This window comes from Helianthus annuus, chromosome 16 (assembly GCF_002127325.2).
Source record: "Helianthus annuus cultivar XRQ/B chromosome 16, HanXRQr2.0-SUNRISE, whole genome shotgun sequence".
NCBI lineage: Eukaryota > Viridiplantae > Streptophyta > Magnoliopsida > Asterales > Asteraceae > Helianthus > Helianthus annuus.
The window spans coordinates 156,230,457-156,256,473 of NC_035448.2; the positions used below are offsets into that span (position 1 = coordinate 156,230,457).

Here is a 26,017-nt window from a genome sequence, read left to right on the forward strand (position 1 = left end):
TTTAGTTCAACTAACGATGTTTTGTGTAGGGACTTCGAGTGTGTTATGTAGGAGAAATTCGAGATGAGCACCATGGGGGAAATGAGTTTCTTTTTGGGCCTACAAGTTTAACAAACGAAGTCTGGGATATTCATCCATCAGACTAAATATGTCGGTGACATCTTGAGCCGGTTCCAGATGTCCGAAGCGACGCCCATTGGTACCCCACTTCCGCAGAATCACAGGATTACTCCGGACTTGAAGGGTGAAAGCGTTAACTCTTCACTTTAACATGCAATGATCGGATCTCTTATGTATCTCCTAGCCTCGAGGCCCAACATAATGTATCCTACGTGCCTGCTCGCCCAATATCAAGCCAACCCGAAGGCCTCACATCTAGCAGGTGTAAAAAGGATTTTCCACTATTTGAAGGGTTGCCCGGACACCGGTCTATGGAACCCTAGGGATGATAGCTTCAACTTGATCGCGTTCAGTGATTCTGACTTTGGTGGCTACAAAATCGACGGCAAATCCACAACGGCTGGATGTCAGTTTTTAGGAAATCGCCTGGTCACATGGCAGTGCAAGAAGCAGACTTGTGTCGCTACACCAACCTGCGAAGCTGAATACATTGATGCCTCAAGTTGTTACTCCCAAGTCCTGTGGATCCAACAACAAATGCGCGACTACGGTTTTGAATTTCTATATACTCCTATTTTCGTTGATAATTATGCCGCATTACAGATCACTAGAAATCCTGTGCAGTATTCAAAGACCAAACACATTGAGATCAAAGTTCCCTTCATACGTGATTGTTTTGATAAAAGACTTATCGATGTTGTTAAGGTCCACACCGATGACCAATGTGCCGACCTTTTTACCAAAGCATTTGACAAAATCACGATTTAACTATTTACTAATGGTAAACGGCATTAAGGTCAAGCCAGAGTAAAACCAACATCGGAAAATCATTTTTGTAAATACTAATTTGTGTTTTCTTAATTTCTCGTAGTTTTTGGGTTTTAGGGGGAGTAAATTCGAAAAATTTCAAAAACACAAAAACAATAGAAAAACAAAAATGGGTTTCCTGGCGAGAAAAAGCGAAAATGATAGTACATTAGTGGTCTGGCGAAATCTCTTGGAACTTATGTTGATACATATCGTGTGGATACAGCTCGGCTCGGTTCGACTCGGCTACGAAGTGAAGGCCGTAGTCAAGACAACCTCCTGTCTTGACTCGGTATGCGATTTACTTTGTATCGTTTGATGAACATGTAACTGCGTGTGTGCAGTATACATGATTAGTTTGTGTTTAGATTAAGTTTGTATGTTGTCTGTTTGGTTGCTTGGCCCATCATTGATGAAGCCCATGTCCAGGCCCAACACATGTGACGAAATCACATGTGATGAAAACCAAATAGGACGAAATCCATAAGTGGTGAAAACACTTATGGATGAAAACCAAATAGGACGAAATCACCTGATTTCGTCCATATTCTTGATTTCGTCCATGTGTTTTCGTGGGTCTTGATTTCGTGGACCACTTTACTATATAAACACAGACAACAGACATAACTTAAGAGAAGTCTGAATAGATTTCCACAGAACACACACACGAGAGAGAGAGTTTACAGAGCACATTTGTAAACGTTGATTTGTAACTGACTTTTCATAGTATTAATACAGTGGTGTTAATCGTTGAAATCTCGTGTCCATATTATCATTGCGTGTTCTATCTCGGTTTGCATCTCCGGTTGGATTCCGCACAACCGGGTGTGTTTGTACACAAGGATTAGGCGACTAGATCCTCCCCTTGCCGGACCTACAAGTGGTATCAGAACCTTGGCTCTTCTCACCGAGAGTTTTGGGGTGTGTTTCGGGTGTTTGAAGTTTTTATTTTTTCTTGAAAAATCTGGTTAAATCTTCAAATATCTTCATATTTTGCTGGAAGTTCACATAAAAACTTTGTTATTTTTCATTCTTACATGTTAAAAGTTGGTTTTTAGTGAAGTTTCGAGCAAAACCGCGTTTCAGAAATTTGTCGGTTCACCGGAAAACTCATAGTTTCACCGGATAAACCATTGTGTTCTTGACATATTCAAGTGTTCTTCAAAGTTTTATACTTTTTGATCTTTGAAAGTTATTGTGAAAGTTGTTGTTTTGAAAATTGTGATTGATTAAAATAATCCATCACCTTACTGCATTGGTAATTGGATTTGATTATAATATTGTTCATCATCATTTGGTTGGTAACTTGAAAAATGTGAGCCTAAAGCAAGACAGTGTGTAAGGGTAAGGTGGCTTTGACAAAGAAGTCTTTGTGTCAGTAAGAGATAAGGGTTGGTGTTCAAAATATCTTCTTGTCTGGTTCAATTGTCAACGAAAACCAGCTGGACGAAATCACCATACATATCTCAGTCAACGAAATCATTTTTGTTCAGTCAACAATATCAAGCATCCTTTCAACGAAATCAGAAACAAATCACCACTTCTGGACGAAATCACCAAGTCTTCATCAACACTTGTTTGGACGAAAACAGCCCTGATTTCACCATACATCCTAGACGAAAACACTTCTGGATGAAATCAACTTATTCTAGTCAACGAAATCACATTTAGTCAACAAAATCAAGCTGTTGGACGAAATCACTTGCTGATTGGACGAAATCACTTGTTGTTGGACGAAATCACTTTTCCTGACGAAATCAGAAGTGTCAGTAAAACATTTCAGCAACGAAATCACTTTTCCTGACGAAATCAGAAGTGTCAGTAAAACATTTCAGCAACGAAATCACCATTTCAGCAACGAAATCACCATTTCAGCGACAAAATCAAACATATCAGCAACGAAAACCCCTATTTTCGTCACATATCTTTTCATATTGTTAACAGAAGCTTTTTAAATCATATTTAACTGTTTGATTTAAGTGTGTTTTTCAGGTACTCACTCTTACATATCAAAATGAATCCGAGTTGGTGGGGTACTCCGTCTGTAAATGAAGGAAATCCGAGTTGGTGGGGAACTCCGGCTCCGGATGAGGGAAAGTATAGAAATACAAGTTCATCTCCCTCATGGTGGGGAACTCCGGCTCCGGATGAGGGAAAGTATAGGAATACAAGTTTATCGCCTTCATGGGCCGAATCTCCCACACGACCTCGAATTACGGCAGAACAATGGGCATCGGTTACTAATCAAAAGCAAAGTGAACCGAAAATGACAACAGATTTATATGGAAATCCATTACCACCAGTTGCCTCACAATGTCATCCCTTTCTACTGAAGCACCATCATCTCCTGGTCCAAGGAACAGTAGTCAGACAAAAACGGCGTTGTATGCTGAAATTGTCAAAGATGTCAGCAATGGTGAATCCTCGGGAGGTAATGACAGTTCTGAACATAGCAGTAGTTCAGATGAAGATGTTTCAACTTCAGTTGAGGGTGATACAACTTCAAGTTCAAGCGAGGATGGATCTGAATGTGAATCATCAAGGGAGGTTATTAATTCTGATGCAGAAAGGCCAACACCTGAGAGTGATTCCAGTCAGGTATGTGTCGATGAACCCACTGCTGTAGATTGTGATAATTGTGCTAGATTAAGAGTTAAGTGTGCTGATTTAGAAGCAAACATGTCTGAGTTGCAAGGGAAACATGATGCTTTACAAGCTAGTTTGTTTGACTTGCAAGACAAACATGTTTCTTTGAAGGATCAGTGGTGTGAATTGCATAGCAAACACGAGGCTTTGCAAGAGAAATATGATGTGACATTCATCCACAATCAGAAGTTGACCGTGGATCTTTCAAAATGCACTGAAGCCAACATGTTTTATGAGAACCATGAAAAAGAGTTTAAGTCGGTAATTGAGAACTTGAGGAAAGATAAAACCGAATTAACTAAAATGGTTTCCAGAAAACAAACTGACATTAATTTGTATATATCTCGCCTTGAGATGATGCAAAATGAGATGGCTTGTGTCAAAACTGAAAGTGAAGCGATCCAGCTTAAGCTAGACAGTTATTTGAGCTCTAGCTATGTGTTGGATCACATCATTGACGTTCAGAAAGAAAAACGGGATGTCACATGCATAGGCTACAAGAAATGTCCACCACCAGTGAGACACAATTATGATGCAATGCCTGACGAGGAGGATAGAGTGTTCTTTGAACCATCTGTTCCTCTAAATGTAAAGGAGTTTGGAACAGGACTCCGATATAAGAAAGATGTATCATCCGATTCAGATGTATCAGCAGATACATGTGTGTCTTCAGCTGAACTGAATCAGGATCCTCCAGTCATTACTGAGGATGCTGATTCTTCTGATGATGAATCTGATGATGCTGTCCCAGCAAAGTCTGATGCGGTAGTCAAAAATGGGGACATACCTCTCGAGAATTACATTCTATGTGATCCTCCTTCAAAACCCGCTAAGACTGTTGCAATCGATTCCTCGTCTGCACAAGAGTCGGAGGGTGTGAACTTGCTGTACACTCTTGTTGGTGATGATAAAATCTACGCTGACAAAGATTTTCCTATTAAGAATGTTAATCAATCTTTAATAAGTAAAGTCTTTGAAAATTCGACAAGTAAGTTTTTGGGAAAGACAGGACCACATGTTACAGTTACACAGTGTCCTCCTATTCCAAAGGCCGAAATTCGAAAACAATATGGCAATCAGAAATTACCAACAGAGACAAGGCAGCCAAATCATACCAAACCTAAAGGAAAATCACCGACTCAGGGTCAGAAGAAACAGACCCAAAAGAAAAACAAGAATGTGAACTTTGTGAAATCTAAGGGAACGGACAAAATCAAAACTTTTGAGAACAAATCTAACTTAGATTTTGTTAAACAAGCAACAGTGTTGAAAAGAAATGAACCAGACTGTTCAAAACCTAGTACCTCGGGATCACAAAGTTCATCATCGGCAAGACGATCACATAATACTTCGGGGATTGTTGAACGAAGATCATGTTTTGAATGTGGTACAATTGGACATATAATTCGAAACTGTCCATATCTTCATAAGTTGAAAGCAAAGGTTGATGATCCCTGTGAACAAAATCATGCCGCCCAAGAGAATGGAAAAGGCAAACAGGGCGAAAACCAGAAAAAGGTCCGGAAGATAAACTTCGTGAAATCAAGAGGGACTGATAAAATTGATACTTTCGAAAACAAATCCAAGAAGGATTCTGTTAAACAAAGTAAAATTTTGAAAAGAAACAGTCAAAACAACTATACACAACAAACAAACGATTGTGATGTAGGACCAAGTACCTCAAGATCACGAAGTTCATCATCCAGCTATTACAGTTATGATACTCCAAGGTTTGTTGAGCGGAGATCATGCTTTGAATGCTGTGAGTATGGCCACATCATTAAGAATTGTCCATATCTCACCAAGGGAAAGTCAAAAGTTGATGCCCCCCATGGCAACAATTACCATAAAAGATCTGTTTCACCAAAACAGGACCCTCGTCTTGTTAAACAGCGAGAAAAGAAACAGAAAAAGAAACAAAGAAATGAAGTTGAAAAGGTTTTAAAACCAGAGGTTATCCAAACAAAATCTGTTAAATCGAATGTTAAACATGAAAAACAGAAACAAATTTGGATACCAAAACCGGTAACTGTTTCAAGGGGAGCTACATCAATTCCGAATCATCGGGAAATGGATGTTACAATTCTCGATGATGACGGACGACCCAAGTCCGTGAAGGCTTGGGTCCCCCTCTCCAACTAATCTCTAAATGAGTGTGCAGGATGTTCCAGGAGGAACTATTGATAGTCTTAGGATTGTTGATAGTGGAGCATCCATGCACAAGATTGGCGACATAAGGCTCCGAAATATTGTTACAAACTAGGAGAATGTTGTTGCCATTGATGGAGAGAGAGGAAAGGAAAAAGAAAAGAAGACAAAAATGTCTGATGAAAGAATGTGTTTGAATGAAGTTACAAAATTCGACCAGATGAAGAATGTGCCAAAATTTGGTTGTTATGGTTTTTGATCGGGTCCTCAGGAAAGATTCCAATGAAATGTACGCACCTGCAGAACGTCTAAAGTTCAAAATCAACAAAATGGACATGTAGTGTACATTTCTTCGCGGTGTGATTGAAGAAAATGTGTTTGTTGAACAAACCACACCGGATGTGCGAATGTCTTGGCATGGATTGAACAACCGCACACTACTTCTCAAAAGGAAGACAAAGACCTTCGTTGGTGCAATGTGGAAGACCAGCCGAATCCAAAGGTTTTTGATCGTGTTGCTGTGAAGAGATTTCTCAGTAGCTACAAAAATCGGCCTTGAAGTCCACAACGGGTGGATATCTAGTTTGGGAGAGTGCTCAGATTCCTTGCAATGCACCAAGCAGTTGCAGGATACGGTTTTGAATTTCTAATCTCTCCTATGCTTGTCGATATTTAAGCTTCTTTATGAATTATTATCATCTCGTACAGCACTCTTTGGCCTGACACGTTGATCTCGAATATCATCTCACACGTGTTTGTTTCTCTATGAAACTTGTCAATGTTGTCATGGTCCGCACCGCTTACCGACATGCCAACTGATTTTTCCAAAATTCAATAGAATCATTTCTGATTAAAATTAATTTTGGTAAACGGCATTGAGGTAAAACACTAGTTAACCAACATCGGAAAATCATTTTTGTAAATACCTTTGTGTTTTAAATATATCTTAGTTTGTTGATTTTAGGGGGAGTAAATCCAAAAATTTGAAAATCCAAAAACATCGAAAAATTTCAAAAACACAAAAACAATAGAAAAGCAAAAATGAGTTTCCTGGCGAGCAAAAGAGAAAATGATAGTACATCAGTGGTCTATCCAAACTTCTTTAAACCTTAAAATGCAAAACGATAAGCAGCTCTATATAAGATGTATCGGTAGGCTCACAATCATTTTAAAGTGTGCAGGGTGATATAAATCTTAAATCGACTGAAGACCAAGTGGGAACCATTCATTGGCGTATGGTCTTAGTACCGAAATTTCGTTTGATAGATTGCCGAGGTTCTGAGATATTCGGTTTTTATGCTGCTTATCATCTGGGTATCATGGTTATATCTGTAGGTCCCTTTTCTCGGAGGATCGAGAACAACCTAAACCTTGTTATACTAACCCACTAGCGAGTGCGGAATCCAAGCTAGTAGGCAAACCGGGATGAAGCAAGAACAAACACAAGAACACACAAAGTTCACCGATTAACACCACTGTATTAATACGTATGAAGGTTTACGGTTACAAGCACAAGGTTTACAATCTGTTTGCAAACTCTCTAAAGTGTGTGTGTGTGTGTTTTCCAGCAGAGTTTCTCTAACTCTCTATGTGTGCATCTGTCTGAGTATATAACACTAACACACTGCATGGGTATTTATACCCATACACAGCAGGTCTTGGTCGAAGGATCGATAGATGGTCCGAAGGATCATCTATCGATGACAGGGAGCTCGAACGATCAGCATGGACATCGAAGGATCATCCTTCGATGTCTAATGGTTGAACCATGGTCGAACCATATCTTTCGAGCACCTCGAAGGATCAGTTGTATCCTTCGAGGCTATCCTTCGATCCAGACAACATCATGTTGTCCAAGTCAAACTAGGAGGATAGTTTACTAGGTCAACTTACAGACTGACTTAGGACATCGTTTATATACAGACCGGATACAGACAAAGTACAGACACAAGTGCACCAACAAACTCCCCCTTGGCTGTAGCTTTGTCTTTATCTTCTATAGTTGCAGACTCGTCTTGAACTTCGACGGTCTTTGGTCTTCGAGTTACCAAAACTCTGATGTCCTTTCAAATCTTCAATGTCGGAGGATCTTCAAAGTCTTCACGTCTTGAAAGCAGAGAGTGTATCAACAAACTACCCGTATCATGTAGGAAGTGTGTTGACAAACTCCCCCTTAACATAAGCTCCCCCTTGAGTTATGCTCGTGAAATACTTTAACTTTATGAAGTGAGATCCTTGTGGTGTTGATGATGGCCAGCGGCAACTCGATCATCTTCATCTTTTGAGCGCCTTCTCGTCGTGTCTTCATTCCAAAGCTTGTCATCGACCATGTTCTCCTAGCCTTTAGAATCTGCACATGCAAGAAATCTAAACGCGTAATGAGAACAACTGCTTGGAATATAGTATAAACAAATGACACACGAATGACCATGTCATAATCAAACACCGTCCGACAGTTTGAAAGTTTAATAAATTTGTCAATTTAAGTCTTTAACTTTCAAAACTTGCAAATTTCGACCGTTTATGAAGATTTAGTCAATTCGGTTTTCGTTCAGGTTTCAGGTAACGAAGACTCGAGCTCCAACATCGTACGATCGAAAATAAAGTAGAAATAAAATCTTTTTGGCTTTTATAAAGTTTATATTAAAACACACCTAAAATCTTTTTGGTATTTTTGAAAGTAAAAGACAACAATTTAAAATCCTTTGAGTGTTATCAAACGACATCACCGCTAATGTCGTGCTGATATGCACCAAACGACGAAACTGTTTAAAAAGAAAAACAATAAAAGTTAAGCAGTAAATAAATAAATATATACAAACATTCTTTTTGCGAGTTTCGAGGGTAAGAGAATCATATCAGTGTACGGTCATGCCAAAACACTCTTGTTGTTCAGTTAGTTAACATTAAAATAAGCATCCTATAACAATTATCGGTATTGTTGTCCACTTAAGCTCAACTTATCAGATGTAATCATGTTTAGAGGATACGTTAATGTATGATTTATACTTACCGACCGGTGTTCATCCACATCACGACACATTCCCGTATCAAGGTATGCACGAGAGTTCATCTTACCGGTGAGTATACCGATTATCATCTGTTTGACCGTATAAATTGTGAGATACTCACTTATTTTGATTTGAAAACAAGTCCTATGTGATATAATCACTTATTGATGAGGAACTTGATTTTCGTATGCATGAGGGCACAGGTGCAAGTCCGTGAACAGGTCAGTACTTCCGTACAGCAGAGAGACGAACTTGACACCCGGATAAATGTGATATTTTATCACTTATTTGATTTGGACATGTGATTGTTTATCACTTATTGAGGTCGAATGCAGTATGCAATATGTACACGTATGTATAGTATCATGGAAGATCTAGACTTGCGTCCCCGTTATTTTTCGGTAAAAGATACAACCATGATACCCAGATGATAAGCAGCATAAAGACCGAATATCTCAGAACCTCGGCAATCTGTCAAACGAAATTTCGGTACTAAGACCATATGCCAATGAATGGTTCCCACCTGGTCTTCAGTCGATTAAGATTTATATCACCCTGCACACTTTAAAATGATTGTGAGCCTACCGATACATCTTATATAGAGCTGCTTATCGTTTTGCATTTAAGGTTTAAAGAGGTTTGGATAGACCACTGATGTACTATCATTTTCTCTTTTGCTCTCCAGGAAACTCATTTTTGATTTTCTATTGTTTTTGTGTTTTTGAAATTTTTCGATGTTTTTGTATTTTCCGATTTTTGGATTTACTCCCCCTAAAATCAACAAACTAAGATAAATTTAAAAACACACAAAGATATTTACAAAAATGATTTTCCGATGTTGTTTTACTCTTGCTTGACCTTAATGCCATTTACCAATAATAAGAAGTCAAATCTAGATTTGTCAAAAGCTTTGGTAAATAAGTCGGCACGTTGGTCATCGGTGTGGACCTTAACAACATCGATTAGCCTTTTCTCAAAGCAATCACGTATGAAGTGATATTTGATTTCGATGTGTTTGGTCTTTGAATGCTGCACAGGATTTCTAGTGATATCTAAAGCAGCAGAATTATCAACGTAAATAGGAGTAGTTAGGAATTCAAAACCGTAGTCCCGCATCTGTTGTTGGATCCAAAGAACTTGGGAGCAACAACTTGAGGCAGCAATGTATTCAGCTTCGCATGTTGATGTAGCTACACACGTCTGCTTCTTGCACTGCCATGTGACTAGGCGATTTCCTAAAAACTGACATCCAGCCGTTGTGGATTTGCCGTCGATTTTACATCCGCCAAAATCAGAATCACTGAATGCGACTAAGTCAAAGTTATTATCCCTAGGATACCACAGACCGGTGTCGGGGTACGCCTTCAAATAACGAAAAATCCTTTTGACAGCTGCAAGATGTGAGGCCTTCGGGTTAACTTGATATCTGGCAAGCAGGCATGTTGGGTACATTATATCTGGCCTTGATGCTGTGAGGTACATAAGAGATCCGATCATCGCACGATAGTATGAAGGGCTAACAGGTTCACCCTTCAAATCAGGAGTTATTCCGTGATTAGTTGGCAATGGGGTACCAATGGGCGTTGCATCGGACATCTGGAACCGGCTCAAGATGTCTCCAACATATTTAGTCTGATGGATGAATATCCCAGACTCCGTTTGTTGCACTTGTAGGCCCAAAAAGAAATTCATTTCCCCCATAGCACTCATCTCGAACTTATCCTGCATGATGCGCTCGAAATTCCTACACAAAACATCATTAGTAGAACCAAAAATAATATCATCAACGTATACCTGTACCAGAAGAAGATCTCCATCTTGTTCTTTGATGAAGAGAGTACAATCGATAAGACCTCGTCGAAAACCGTTCTCCAGCAGATATGTAGATAAGGTTGCATACCAAGCTCGTGGCGCTTGATGAAGACCATAGAGAGCTTTGTTGAGCAACCAAACCCGATCGGGATGAACAGGATCTTCAAAACCTGGAGGCTGTTCGACATATACCTCTTCCTCAACCACACCATGTAAAAATGCACTTTTGACGTCCATCTGGTAAACCTTGAATCCTTTGAATGAGGCATAAGCCAGAAAGATCCGAATAGCTTCCAGACGTGCAACTGGTGCATAGACTTCGTTGTAGTCGATTCCTTCTATCTGACGAAAACCTTGAACGACTAAACGAGCTTTATTTCGAATAACCACTCCACGGTCGTCTTTCTTGCATTTGAAGACCCATCGAGTGCCAATCTTCTTATAATTCTCAGGCTTTTCAACAAGCTTCCAAACACCCAGCTTGTGAAATTGCTGTAATTCTTCCTGCATGGCTTCAACCCAAGCACTGTCTTTCAAAGCTTCTTTCCACGACTTTGGTTCTTCTTGTGACACATAACACGCGAAGGACCAGTCATTTTGTTGACCAGATTCTCTTATAGCTGAATACAAACCAGCATTCCGGTTGTTTCTCAGCTGATTACGCGTCTGCACACCGTGATGGACATCTCCTATGATATTCTGCTGGGGATGGGTGTCGTGAATCCTCATTTCAGGATTATCCGGTACACGAGCATTGATACCCAAATTGTTCAGATTAAGATCAACAACCAACTCCATACCAGGAATGTGGTTAGAAGTGGATGCATTCCCTTCAGCAGTATCGACATTCTGCGTATGAGGTGTATCACCAGAGGCACCTTGAACAGGAGCAGCTGGAGCTGAAGATCCTTCGGCTGCATCATGATATTCATCATCTTCAGAAGAGTCATTATAGTCAGCAGCATCTTCATAAACCTCATTTTGAACCATATTGTTGACTGACGTAGAAGCTTGAGGGTCAACAACAATAGGTCTCACCAATGGCGAGACAGCAGCGTTGTCACTTTCTAACAACATCCGAGCCGCTGCTGATTCTTCGTCAAAGGTTGGCAGATTGAAGGAGTTAAATAGTCCATCATAATCGAACATCCACGGATCACCCGGAGCCCTAACAGGACTCGTGTACCTTTGAACCCTAACTTCGCTCCAAAGCTCAATCTTTTTAGTAGCTAGATTCCAAACACGGAAATTCGGAGTAGCATATCCAAGAAAGAAACCCTCGATAGCTTTTGCACCAAACTTTCCATCTGACTCAATCATAGTACAAGGAGCACCAAACGGTTCAAGGTAAGAAAGATCCGGTTTCCTTCTCTGAAGGAGTTCGAAGCAAGTCTTGCCATGTCTCTTTACTGTAAGAACTCTGTTTAACGTGTAGCAAGCAGCCGATACAGCCTCTCCCCAGAATTGAATAGGGAGTTCCGACTCTACTAACATTGTTCTTGCAGTTTCAATAATAGTTCGATTCTTCCTCTCAGCGACACCATTTTGTTGTGGAGTATAACGAGAACTGTACTCATGAAGAATGCCTTTAGAAGTACAAAACTCATCCATAACTTGATTCTTGAATTCAGTTCCATTGTCGCTTCGGATCCTTTTCACTTTCAACGTATAGAGATTTTCTAACATTGTAAGAAGATCCTTGAGGATGCCAGGAGTTTCACTTTTGTGTGCCATAAAAGATACCCAAGAAAATCTAGAGTAGTCATCAGTAACTACTAAACAATAAGCATCACCAAACGTTGTCTTGTGCTTCATAGGTCCAAAAAGGTCCATATGAAGACGTTCGAGAGGCATGCTAACAGTGTTGATTTTCTTCAAAGGGTGAGACTTCTTCGTTTGCTTCCCCTTTTGGCACGAGACACAGATATCTTGTAGATGAAAACTTCTTACAGGCACACCATTCACAAGATTATTTTTCACCAAATGGTTCATCTTTCTCAAGTGAATGTGTCCCATTCTTCTGTGCCAAGATATAGACTCCTTTTCTGTGGCTTTTGAGACAAAGCAAGTAACTTGTGCAGATGTTGTAATCGCCTGGCTCATGTCGAGAATATAAAGATCATTAACTCTCGGAGCCGATAAGAGAATCCATTCTTGTGGGATTTTGAATCCAGGTTTCAGCACATAGCAGCCAGCATCATCAAAAATCACTGAGAACTTTTTATCGCAGATTTGCGACACACTGAGAAGATTGTGATCAATTTGCTTCACATAATTGATCTTATCAAAGCACACGATGCCATTGGAGATACTTCCTTCTCCAGTGATGTATCCTCCTTTATCACCGGCAAAAGCAACATACCCTCCTCTAATATTTCTCACGTCATACAGGAGCCGTAAGTCGCCAGTCATGTGCCTGGATGCTCCACTATCAACAATCCAATGACTATTAATAGTTCCTCCTAGAACATCCTGCACATGTCAAGTAAAACATCAGTTGAGAATGGGGACCCAAGCCTTAGTGGTCTTGGGTCGTCCCTTGGCATCACGATACGTAAGCTCTATCTCTTGATGGTTTTCAAGAACAACTGCTCCCCCTGAACTGTCACCCGACTTAGGTAACCAAGTTTGTCTGTGCCTACCATTTTTTGAAGATTCTGGTTTTACAGGTTGTGACACTCTTGGTTCCTTCTGAACTGTTTTAACTTCAGATTTTAAAGCTTTTTCAACAGTTTTTATGTTCTTACGTCGTTGTTTAGTTTCTTGTTCTTTTACAGTTCGTTTATCTTGTTTAGGTGGAACTGACCGACGTTGAGGGTGAACTGCTTCAGGTGGAGCCTTCTCAACTAACTTCTTCTCTGGAGCATTTGGGCAATTTCTGATAATGTGCCCAATTTCTCCACATTTGAAACAAGTTCTCCTTTCAACAGACTTAGGAGAACTTGATCGACTACCAGATGTTGAGCTTGTAGAACCTGAGGTACTTGCTTTTTCATCACACCCGTTTGTATGTTGGGTGTAATTGTTATCACTGTTACGTTTCAAAATTTTGACTTGTTGTACAAAATCAGTGTTTGATTTGTTTTCAAAAGTCTCAATTTTTTCTGTACCTTTTGATGCTACAAACTTAACATCTTTTCCTTTCTTCATGTAACGAGCTCCTTTTGATTCAACTTTAGCCTTTGGCTTTGGAGCTCGTTGAGGTTGTTTACCCTTAGAAGCAGTAGGTTGTCGAGTGATTGGAGATTTTTGATTTCCAAATTGTTTCCTAACCTCAGCCTTAGGAATTGGATCACATTGTGTTACCACAATTCCTGGAAGTGTTTTTCCCAAAAATCTGTTTGTATTGTCTTCAAAGACTTTGTCAATCAAAGATTTATTTACATTTTTAATTGGAAAAACATGATCTGAGTAGATTTTATTATCTCCAACCAAAGTGTACAACACATTACTGCTTTTAACAGTAGACACACCTGTCTTATCAACCTTGACAGGATCAATCACTTGCTTCTCAACAGATGGAACCTCAGGAGTATCAGGATCACAAAGGATGTGATTCTCTCGTGGAATATCTACTCCTTTCATCTTGCTAAGTGATTTATCCTGATCACTTACAGCCACATCTGATTCATCATCCGATGTCTCATAGTCCTCGATAATTGGAGGACTTTGTTTCATGGATGGTGAAGTTTCTGGTTCCTTAGGGGCTGTGTTTGAAGAACTGTCCGATTTGAACCCTAGGCCAGTAGAAAATTCCTCAAAGTTCAAAGGCACACTGGGTTCATACCGAGGCATTTTCTCTTCATCGGGCATCTTGGTATAGTTGTCCATCAAAGGGGGTGGACACGCCTTATACCCTACACCTTTCACGTTACCTTTCAGTTGTTGAACGTCTATGATGTGATCAAGCACAAATCGGGAGTTAGAATAACTATCCAATTTCTGTTTGATCGCATCATGCTTGCATTGGGCAATGGCTAATTGCTTCTTAGTTTCTTCCACAAGGTTAATGTATTCATTTATACTTACTTGTTTGTGGTAAACAACTTTGTTAACCTCGGACACATTTTTCTTTAATGTTTCTATTACAGATTTAAATTCTTTTTCATTCCGGGTTAAAGCCATGTTTGCCTCTTGGCATTTTGACAGTTCAATAACCAAATTTTGATTATGACTATGAAGCTTTTCTGATTCAAGCTTCATCTCTGCACATGATTTACAAATACTAGGAGCAGGAGGTTCAGAAGTTACCTGACTAGTAGAGGCTGAACCATTTGCCATAAAGGCAGTTTGAAAAGAAAAAGCTCCATCTTCAGAAAATAGCTTTTCCATTTCCATTGATGTAGCAGCAGCCTTCCTAATCAGAATTGATTTCTGACATTTAAGCTCATCAGCTTCATTCAGTAGCTCCTGTATATCATCATCTCCTTCCTCATTCACATCAGGCTCTGAGTGATTATCCCCAGAAACAGAGCCTTCTTCATCCGAACTGCCCGAATAACCAGAACTGTCATCGCTCCCAGAAGATTCTTCTTTTTGAACCTGCTCGATGACCTTAGCATACAATGCAGTTCCACTTCCTTGATCACCTTCACCAAACTGCACTGACCAGTCACATCCTTCATCAGCTTGAACAGCCAAAGCCCGATTGTGATTGGTAGCTCCAGGCTGTCCCTGATTGTTGTTCACTGCCACCATCCTCCTCTCACGGTTTTCTTGTTGGGCATTCACGTTCGTCTGGTTTCTGAAAGGGTTGTGATTGCCGTGTTTCGTTGGTCGAGTGCACTCACGTTTAAAGTGCCCTTTCTCGCCACAGTTAAAGCACGTGACGGCATTAATATCAAACCCATACTTCGTGTTTTTCTTTCCTTCCAACGAAGTTCTTCCAGTTCGTGCCATGAAATCTTTTGCCCTTCTAACCGCACTAGCAAAAGCCCATTTAATATCCATCAACTCCATTTCTTCCTTGTCGATCTGATCATAATCTTCATTGGTCATGTTGATGTTTCCAAGCTGACCAGCTACCAAACCACAGTAAGCACTGACCATGGTGTTGATAATTTCCATATGTTCCTTAGCGACTTCAATGCTAAGGTGTGAAAGATTTGAGTTGTCGACTCGGATTGTATGATGACTTTGAGATTGAGGTTGAGGATTGCTTGTATAGTGAGCTTGCTGTTGTTGTTGTTGAGGTTGTGGTTGTGGCTGTGTTGGAACATGGATGTAAGACCTCGGATCGAATTGAGGTTGTGGTGGAGCAGCTGTTGATTGAGGAAATGGAAAGGAACTCGTATTGGACACAAAAGCAGTTTGAAGCTTCGGTTGCTGAACAGAACTAGCTGAAGGACCAAAACCAGGCAAATACATTTCTGTATTCTGAGGAGCTGGAGCACGCCTTGCTTTCCTAATTTCTTCATCATTTTTATGTTCCAGCTTCTGAATGAACTCATAGATGTTAATCTCATCTAGAGCTTTAGTATGCTTCAACAACTCAATAAACGAACTCCATTTTGGGGGTAGGGCGTCAGCAAACCTATTCACCATGTCTTGTTGAGTAGCTGCCACCCCATAAGCACACATTTCACTAATCAAATGATAGAAACGTGTGGTCATATCATTCAGAGTCTCGTTTTCCAAAAATTGAAAAGATTCAAATTCTTTCTTCAACAAATCATGCCTAGACTTTCGAGCAGCTGCATTGCCTTCTCCTCTAGCAACTAAGGCATCCCACAATGCTTTCGTGGTCTTGCAATATGAAAACTGATGGTAGATGTCTTTGTTGAGTGCTTGAGTAAGTATGGCATAGGCCTTTTTCTCCAATTCATAAGCCTTCTTGTCATTTTCAAGCATGTTGGCGTAGCCTTCTGAAGTGGATGCTCTACTTTCAAGACTTTCATTGAATGCATTGACAAAACACATCCAAAGGTCGGTGCTTTGTCCTTGAACATATGTGTGAAAGCGGCCTTTCCATGACGGAAAATCGTTCATGTGGTTCAGCTTTGGTGGACGATTGTTACTGCCTGTTTCACTTTCACTAATCAGAAGATTCTGAAGACTTTGACTTTGATTGGATACCAAAGCCCATTGACACGAACTTATTGATTGTTGTTGTTTTGGAATGGCACTCGTCATATATTCAGCCATCGACATCTGTTTCAGATCTGGTTGTGGATCCGTACTCCAATCCCAAGGACTTGTGCAACTCATTGTGATCAAAAATTAATAAATAACCTACACACCACAAACTGTCAATAACAAACAGACAACAATTGAAAGATACAATCTGATCGAAAGATCAAGACTTGTTCGAAGGATCAACAGTGATCGAAAGATTACTGTTGAGTTTCGAGCAAAGCCTTCGAAAGATTCTCAATGAAAGATCCTTATCTTTCGACTGATTATCACGAAAGATTCACAGTTCGAAAGATCTATATCTTTCGAATACTGATCTCGAAAGATTCACAATGAAAGATCCTTATCTTTCGAGATGTATCCTTATCTTTCGGACAACCAACTTTCGAAAAGATTCCAACTACGAAGGATAACCCTTAGACTTCGAAAGACTACTCGAAGGATGCTTATCTTTCGAGCTGCCTTTGATCGAAAGATGTCGAAGGATATCTTTCGATGTCGAAGGATATCTTTCGACAGCTCTGACACACTGACACAAAGTACGACAGGTTGGTGAAAAGTTGATGTGGTTGGTGAGCCAACTTTCGGCAGAAAGGATGTTTCTGTCAACAACTTTATCACCAACTTTTTGACTTTCAAAAAGTTTACCCAAAATGGCAACCTTATCCCCAAGTCCAGTCACCGGAAAGATGATCGGAACACGGCCGGAAAAATCAAAGTTTCACAAAAACAATTTTTATGTTACCCAAACCGACCCCGAACACTCCCGATAGGTTTAGTACGCGTTTTTATGCAGAAAACTACCAAAAACGGGTGCTAAACCAAGTGTCCAAACACACCAAGGAACTTGAACAAACCGGTTTTAAACAAGGTAAAGAGCGAGGCTCTGATACCACTTGTAGGTCCCTTTTCTCGGAGGATCGAGAACAACCTAAACCTTGTTATACTAACCCACTAGCGAGTGCGGAATCCAAGCTAGTAGGCAAACCGGGATGAAGCAAGAACAAACACAAGAACACACAAAGTTCACCGATTAACACCACTGTATTAATACGTATGAAGGTTTACGGTTACAAGCACAAGGTTTACAATCTGTTTGCAAACTCTCTAAAGTGTGTGTGTGTGTGTTTTCCAGCAGAGTTTCTCTAACTCTCTATGTGTGCATCTGTCTGAGTATATAACACTAACACACTGCATGGGTATTTATACCCATACACAGCAGGTCTTGGTCGAAGGATCGATAGATGGTCCGAAGGATCATCTATCGATGACAGGGAGCTCGAACGATCAGCATGGACATCGAAGGATCATCCTTCGATGTCTAATGGTTGAACCATGGTCGAACCATATCTTTCGAGCACCTCGAAGGATCAGTTGTATCCTTCGAGGCTATCCTTCGATCCAGACAACATCATGTTGTCCAAGTCAAACTAGGAGGATAGTTTACTAGGTCAACTTACAGACTGACTTAGGACATCGTTTATATACAGACCGGATACAGACAAAGTACAGACACAAGTGCACCAACAATATCTTTTACCGAAATATAACGGGGACGCAAGTCTAGATCTTCCATGATACTATACATACGTGTACATATTGCATATGACCTCAATAAGTGATCAACAATCACATGTCCCTCAAAATAAGTGATAATATATCACATTTATCGAGGAGTCAAGTTCGTCTCTCTGCTGTACGAAAGTACTGACCTGCTCACGGACTTGCTCCTGTGCCCTTCATGCATCTGAAAATCAAGTTCCTCATCAATAAGTGATTATATCACATAGGGCTTGTTTTCAATCAAAATAAGTGAGAATCTCACATCATATACGGTCAAACAGATGATAAATGGTATACTCACCAGTAACATGAACTCTCGTGCATACCTTGATACAGGAATGTGTCGTGATGTGGATGAACACCGATCGATAAGTATAAATCATACCTTAACGTATCCCCTCGCCATGATTACATATGATAAGTTGAGCTTATGTGGATAACAATACCGATAATCGTTATGGGATGTTTATCAACTGTTAACGAATTGAACAACAAGAGCGTTTTGGCATGACCGTACACTGATATGATTCTCTTACCCTCGAAACTCGCAAAAAGAATGTCTGTAAATATTTATTTAATGCTTTCAGTTTCTGCATCTTTGTATATATTTATTTACTGCTTTCAGTCTTTAAGTTTGAAATATTCAAAATACCAAAAAGATTATAGGTGTGTTTTAATATAAACTTTCTAAAAGTCAAAAAGATTTTATTTCTGCTTTAGTTTTGATTAACCGATGTTGGAACTCAAGTCTTCATTGCCTTGCCTGAAATCTGTTGAAAACTGTATTGACTAAATCTTCATAAACGGTCGAAATTTGCAAGTTTTGAAAGTGAGAAATTAAAATTGACAAATTTGTTAAACTTTCAAGCTGTCGGACGGTAGTTGTTTGAACATGGTCATACGTGTGTCATTTGTTTATGCTAACTATATTCCAAGCAGTTGTTCTCATTACGCGTTTAGATTTCTTGCATGTGCAGTTTCTAAAGGCAAGGAGAACATGGTCGATGACAAGCTTCGGAATGAAGACACGACAAGAAGGCACTCAAGTGATGAAGATGATCGAGTTGCCGCTGACCTTCATCAACACCACAAGGATCTGAAGAATTGACAAGTCGAAAGATTCACGAGCATAACTCAATGGAGAGTTTATTTTAAGGGGGAGTTTGTTAACACAATTCTTAAATGAAAAGGGAGTTTGTTGATACACTTCTACTTACGACGCGTGAAGACTTTAAAGATCCTTTCCGAGAATGAATGCACCATCAAGAGATGGAGAACGAGATTACGAACCTCGCGAGCAGCATCCAAGGGGGAGTTTGTTGATACATATCGTGTGGATACAGCTCGGCTCGGTTCGACTCGGCTACGAAGTGAAGGCCGTAGTCAAGACAACCTCCTGTCTTGACTCGGTATGCGATTTACTTTGTATCGTTTGATGAACATGTAACTGCGTGTGTGCAGTATACATGATTAGTTTGTGTTTAGATTAAGTTTGTATGTTGTCTGTTTGGTTGCTTGGCCCATCATTGATGAAGCCCATGTCCAGGCCCAACAGATGTGACGAAATCACATGTGATGAAAACCAAATAGGACGAAATCCATAAGTGGTGAAAACACTTATGGATGAAAACCAAATAGGACGAAATCACCTGATTTCGTCCATATTCTTGATTTCGTCCATGTGTTTTCGTAGGTCTTGATTTCGTGGACCACTTTACTATATAAACACAGACAACAGACATAACTTAAGAGAAGTCTGAATAGATTTCCACAGAACACACACACGAGAGAGAGAGTTTACAGAGCACATTTGTAAACGTTGATTTGTAACTGACTTTTCATAGTATTAATACAGTGGTGTTAATCGTTGAAATCTCGTGTCCATATTATCATTGCGTGTTCTATCTCGGTTTGCATCTCCGGTTGGATTCCGCACAACCGGGTGTGTTTGTACACAAGGATTAGGCGACTAGATCCTCCCCTAGCCGGACCTACAACTTAAAATGAAAAACGATAAGCAGCTCTATATAAGATGTATCGGTAGGCTCACAATCATTTTAAAGTGTGCAGGGTGATATAAACCTAAATCGACTGAAGATCGTGTGGGAACCGCTTATTGGCATATGGTCTTGGTACCGAAATTTCATTTGATAGATTGCCGAGGTTCTGAGATACGTGGTCTTTATGATGTTTATCATCTGGGTATCATGGTTGTTTCTTTTACCGAAAACAACGGGAACGCAAATGATACCATACATACGTGTAAATATCATTCAAACATGTATATAATACATGATGCATACGACCTCAATAATAAGTGATAAACAATCACATGTCTCAATCAATAAGTGATAATATATCACAGCTTTTATGCGGGAGTCAAGTTCGTCTCTTTGTCGGTACGATGGTACTAACCTGTTCACCGACTTGCTATTGTGCCCTGCATGCATCGAATATCAAGTTCCTCATTAATAAGTGATTTTATCACATAGGGGTTGTATTCATCCAAAAATAAGTGAGTATCTCACATCATATATGTTGAAAACAGATGATAAATGGTATACTCACCAGTAAGATGAACTCTCGTGCATACCTTGATACGGGAATGTGTCGTGTGTGGATGAACACCGGTCGGTAAGTATAAATCATACCTTAACGTATCCCCTAACCGAGAGTACATCTGATAAGTTGAGCTTAAGTGGACAATAATACCGATAATCGTTATAGGATGCTTATCTAAATATTAACTAATTGAACAACAAGAGCATTTTGGCGTGACCGTACACTGATATGATTCTCTTACCCTCCAAACTCGCAAAAAGAATGTCTGTAAATATTTATTTACTGCTTTCCGTTTCTGCATCTCTGTATATATTTATTTACTGCTTTCAGTCTTTACATTTGAAATATTCAAAAATATCAAAAAGAGTCTTTACATTTCAAATATTCAAAAATACCAAAAAGATTTTAGGTGTGTTTTAATATAAACTTTATAAAAGCCAAAAAGATTTTATTTCTATTTTATTTTTGATTACCAGATGTTGGAACTTGAGTCTATTCTACCTAAAATCCTGATTGAAACCTAAAACAATTGCATCTTCATAAACTTTAAAAGTTAACGAGTTTTGAAAGTTTAAAACTAAAATTGTTCAAATTTTACAACTTTCAAACTGTTGTCGGTCGGTAGTTGATGGAGAGTTGGTCACATGTGTGTCGTTTGTTTATGTTAACTATATTGAAAGCGGTTGTTCTCATTATGCATTTAGCTTTCTTGTATGTGCAGATGCGACATCAAAACCAGTTAATGGCGAAGAGAACATGTTAGAAGATAAGCTTTGGAATGCAGACACGACATGGATACAATCAAAGGATCAAGATGATCGAGTTGTCGCTGACCACTCATCAACACCGCAAGGATCTGAAGATTTGAAGATCAACATCTCACGAGCAATGTCCAGGGGGGAGTTTGCTGATGTACTCCATGTCCGTGACACGTGAAGACTCTGAAAGATCGGACGACAATGTGAAAAATGAACCATCACGAGCAGCGACCAAGGGGGAGTTTGTTGATACATATTATGTGGACGCGACTCGGTTCGGTTTGATTTCGTTACGAAGTGAAGACCGTGGTCAAGATATCCCCCTATCTTGACCCGGTATGGTGATTAAACTATGTTTAGTGTAAAACAGTTACATATGAGCAGACTGTTTTATGATAGTGTTCTGTTAAACTGTTGTTTGCAACAAATCTGCAAGTATGTGTCTGCATGCAGCTTCCTACGAAGAACTGAGATACTTTGTTATGATGGTTTGCTGAGTATGTTCACTACGAAGAACCATCATCCACGAATAACCTCACTTCAACGAAGAACCTGCTGATAAACACATTATCCACCAAGATTCATGTTGGTGTCTACCCTCTCACGAAGAACCCATGGTCTACATGAAAAACATACTTCGTGAAGGTGTTTGTTGTTTGATGTTGACTCCCACGAAAGACCATCCAGCCGAAGAACCACATGCACAAGATTGGCCGCAGAACCCCTCACGAAGAACTCATGTTCTTCGTAGGCTTTCATAATAGGCCCAGTAGGTTATTCGTGAGCTGTAGATAAGTTTAGTATATAAAGGCAGCAGTAGCAAACAGATCTGGGAGAACACACAGAGAGAACCTAGAGTGGGTGTATTCAGAGAGTTTGAGAGTTTTCTTGTAAATCTTTGTGTTGTAACTCTTATGAATATAATACAAGTGAGTTTTAACATTGAATCTTGTTCTTGTATCTCGTGTTCTTGTCTTGGTTGCATACCCGTTCGGATTCCGCACTTGCGGGTGTATTCTGTAACAAGGATAAGGTTACTAGATCCTCCTCTAGGGACCTACACATTCATTAGGCTACGTTACTATGGTCATTGGATCATAATTTTTTAACGACAAATTTGGACTACTGACGGACTACTGGAGTATTATCGTGCCACCAGTGGAACCACACGATCATGTCCATCTCCACTAGGCATAAATGCCTATACACCGTTTAGCCTTAAGATTTGCTTAGACATGGTTTCTTCCCTCACTCTCACGTACTTGTGTTATAATACATATAAGGAGAATAAAAATGGTAATTTTACGTAAGACTTTAAATAATTACAACTTTTAAGACATAATGTAGGTTCTTAAACTAATTTCTCACAAGGATTTTAAACAGTTATAACTTTTTTACGTTAATATTCTTTTAAGTAAATCAAACAACAAATATATGAGTATTTTATTTTCTTTAATTTTATATTATTATAACTAGATTAGAACCCCATGTGTATTACATGGGCTGAATAAATGTTAATTTATATACTAAATAATAAAATAATATATATCTTTAAAAACTTTGTTTATTACACGAATTGAATACATAAAATTTTATATACTAAAAAATAAAAAGTTATATTTTTAAAAACCCCGTGTATTGTTGTATAGGTTGAATAAATGTAATTTTATACATTAAATAACGAAAAAAATACTAAATAATAAATTATTTATATATTTAAAAAACCACGTGTATTGTACGGGTTAAATAAAAAAGTTATATTTTTAAAAAACCTCATGTATTACACGAGTCGGATAAATGTAATTTTGTATAGAAAATTATAAAAAAAGTTACATCTTTAAAAAAACACGTCTATTACACGGGTTGAATTTATATATCAAATAATAAAAGAATTATATTTTTAAATACTTCATGTATTACACGGGTTGGATAAATGTAATTTTGTATAGTAAATAATAAAAAAAAGTTATAACTTTAAAAAACTACGTGTATTACACGGTTTGAATAAATGTAATTTTATATAGTAAATAATAAACAAGTTATATCTTTATAAAAGCTCGTGTAATACACGAGTTGAGTTCTGATTAATTTTAGATTTTGATTTCGTGCATTTTATCTCCTATTAAATAATAATAATTTTTCTCTCCTTAAAATTACATCTTTAAGTATAAAACATATTACTGATTATAAAAAGTTAAATATATTTAAAACATATTACTGATTATAAAGAGTCATAGACAATTTGAATATTTGCCTAAATTTGGATGTAAAAGTATAAACCTAAATATTAAAATAAAATCTCTCTACGATATAATAAAACTATCATGTAACGAATTACTATATCTAAGGAAATATGTTATAAAAATAATAAATTAATATTAATAGTATATTTTCTAAATAATATATATACATAATGTATACATGGGTTGTAGTGGTTTGATTCCGTTGCGTTGCAGTGGCTTGACGAACACAAATTTATAACACCAACTGATTCACACGACGTAAAGCATAGATGATTGCAATCGAACTTATACCGACACATATTAGAAAGTCAAGAGGATGAAGGAGATAATATATAAAAATTTTAGAAAGGGGAGGGTGAAAATGATTGAAAGTTGAGGGGAAGCAAGAAACTCTTTCACTAATAGATGAAAAAAAAAATTAAGTGGCTTTATGGTATCAATTCACTGTTGACACTCAGTGTAACAATCGAAAGAAAAACTCCCAAAAATAAAGTTGCTATATCGAAAACCATAAAAAACAAATCAGCAATAGCAGTACTATGATACTAAATTATTTGGATTGCACCAACTCGGTTCCTCACGTTCTTTCAAATTAACGAAATATAACATAGAAATTATTATTTAAATATATGTCTTTAAGGTAAATGAAAAATCAAATAAATCAAACTTTAGTGGTGGAAAGGCAAAAGTCAAAAAGAGAACTGGCGCAAACTATCGATGGTACTTGATATATATAATAATATAATCTAACATGACTCTTTTTATTATCATTATCAGTATTTTTAGTAACTAGTGGTGAGCCCACGCGTTGCAGCGGAGTCGACAATACAGACGGGAATATAAATCAAAAAATGGTTCTGTATACCAGGCTGACCAGTTTATAATCCTTAATTCAGCTGCACCAACCATTGGGTCTGCAGCGAAGAAATGCTAACTGTCCCAGCATGTCCCTGTGATCAATAGCCAATACTTTCGAACAAACTGGGTGATAAAAACATATTTATTGATTGATAGGATTACTACATAACTACTTGATTGAATGACTGAAGTTAAAAAGTATGCCATATATATGAAACTATGAAAGATCGAAAACCATATTTTGCGTACATCTGCACTCAAATATTTCCACTTCTCTCCAGCAGGTTTCCCGACCTATACGCGCAAAAATATTACACATAACATGTAAAACCACCCAAAAAAACCACCAGCAGTTATGTAACCTTTACAGCTGAAACAACTTTCACATTTCAATTGTCTTTCTTGAACGTCTTCCTGAACTCTTCGATGTAACCATGTAGAAGTGTACACCCTTAACCCACCTTATTTTTTATGATTATTTGTGAACATGAATATATTTACGGATTTTTTGGACTCATTTAGTGTTGATACACTTTGTGTGGACGCGACTCAGCTCGGTTCGACTCGGCTCGGTTCGACTTGGTTTCGACACGGTTAGGTCCGGCTCAAGCCCGACGTCACGACATTCCTCCGTCGTGTGCCCCAGAGTTCGACACGCGAAGCACGGAGCGCCGCAAACCAAGTCCCGGTGACACAGCACAATGACATCATCATTGTGATGTCATGATGATGTCATGGTCATTGAATTTGTGAAAATTGTTGAACGAAACATGTGCTGGGCCAATCAGTTTGTTATGTAAATGTTGTGTGGGCTTGCATTTGGGCCGTAACTTCCTTGGGCCAAATTACAATCGACGAAACAGGAAGTGGATTTAATATGTATGTCGACGAAACCGATATGTTTCGTCGACTTTAGTGTTTCGTCGTGGCTTCGTTGCGTTTCGTCATTGATCTGTGTGTCTGTTAAGTATAAATACCCCTCATTGTTACTGTGTGAAACAGATGAGCACAAAGAGACTTAGTGAGAGTCCGTTAAAACATTGTTTGTATATGTTTGTGGTTGTACTCATCCATAATCAATAGATATTGAATCTTTTGGTTACGCGTGTTCTTATTTTACACTTTGTTTGGTTTGCACCGTCACGGGGATTCCACACCCGTTACCGTGTTTGTGATAAACAAGGATAGGTTTTCGTTATCGATCCACCGGAAAAACGGGACCTACAATTGGTGTCAGAGCTTTGGCTCTAATCCTTGTTTAAAACCAAACAAGTTTGGGTTTTTATCAAGTGGTTTTTGGTGAATTTTCATATTTTGTGCTTTAAAAATTTATATATTTTCTGGAAAAGTCACTAAA

The 26,017-nt window shown here is 38.7% G+C and overlaps 1 long non-coding RNA gene across 1 annotated transcript; it reads right to left on the minus strand.

Annotated features, from left to right (window-relative positions):
* Positions 1–24,678: 24,678 nt before the first annotated feature.
* On the minus strand, positions 24,679–25,051 carry LOC110903479. The gene is made up of 3 exons (XR_002571987.2): positions 25,029–25,051; positions 24,910–24,954; positions 24,679–24,752 (listed from the first exon to the last, which is right to left on the minus strand). It is a non-coding gene; the product is annotated as an uncharacterized LOC110903479 (long non-coding RNA).
* Positions 25,052–26,017: the final 966 nt, after the last annotated feature.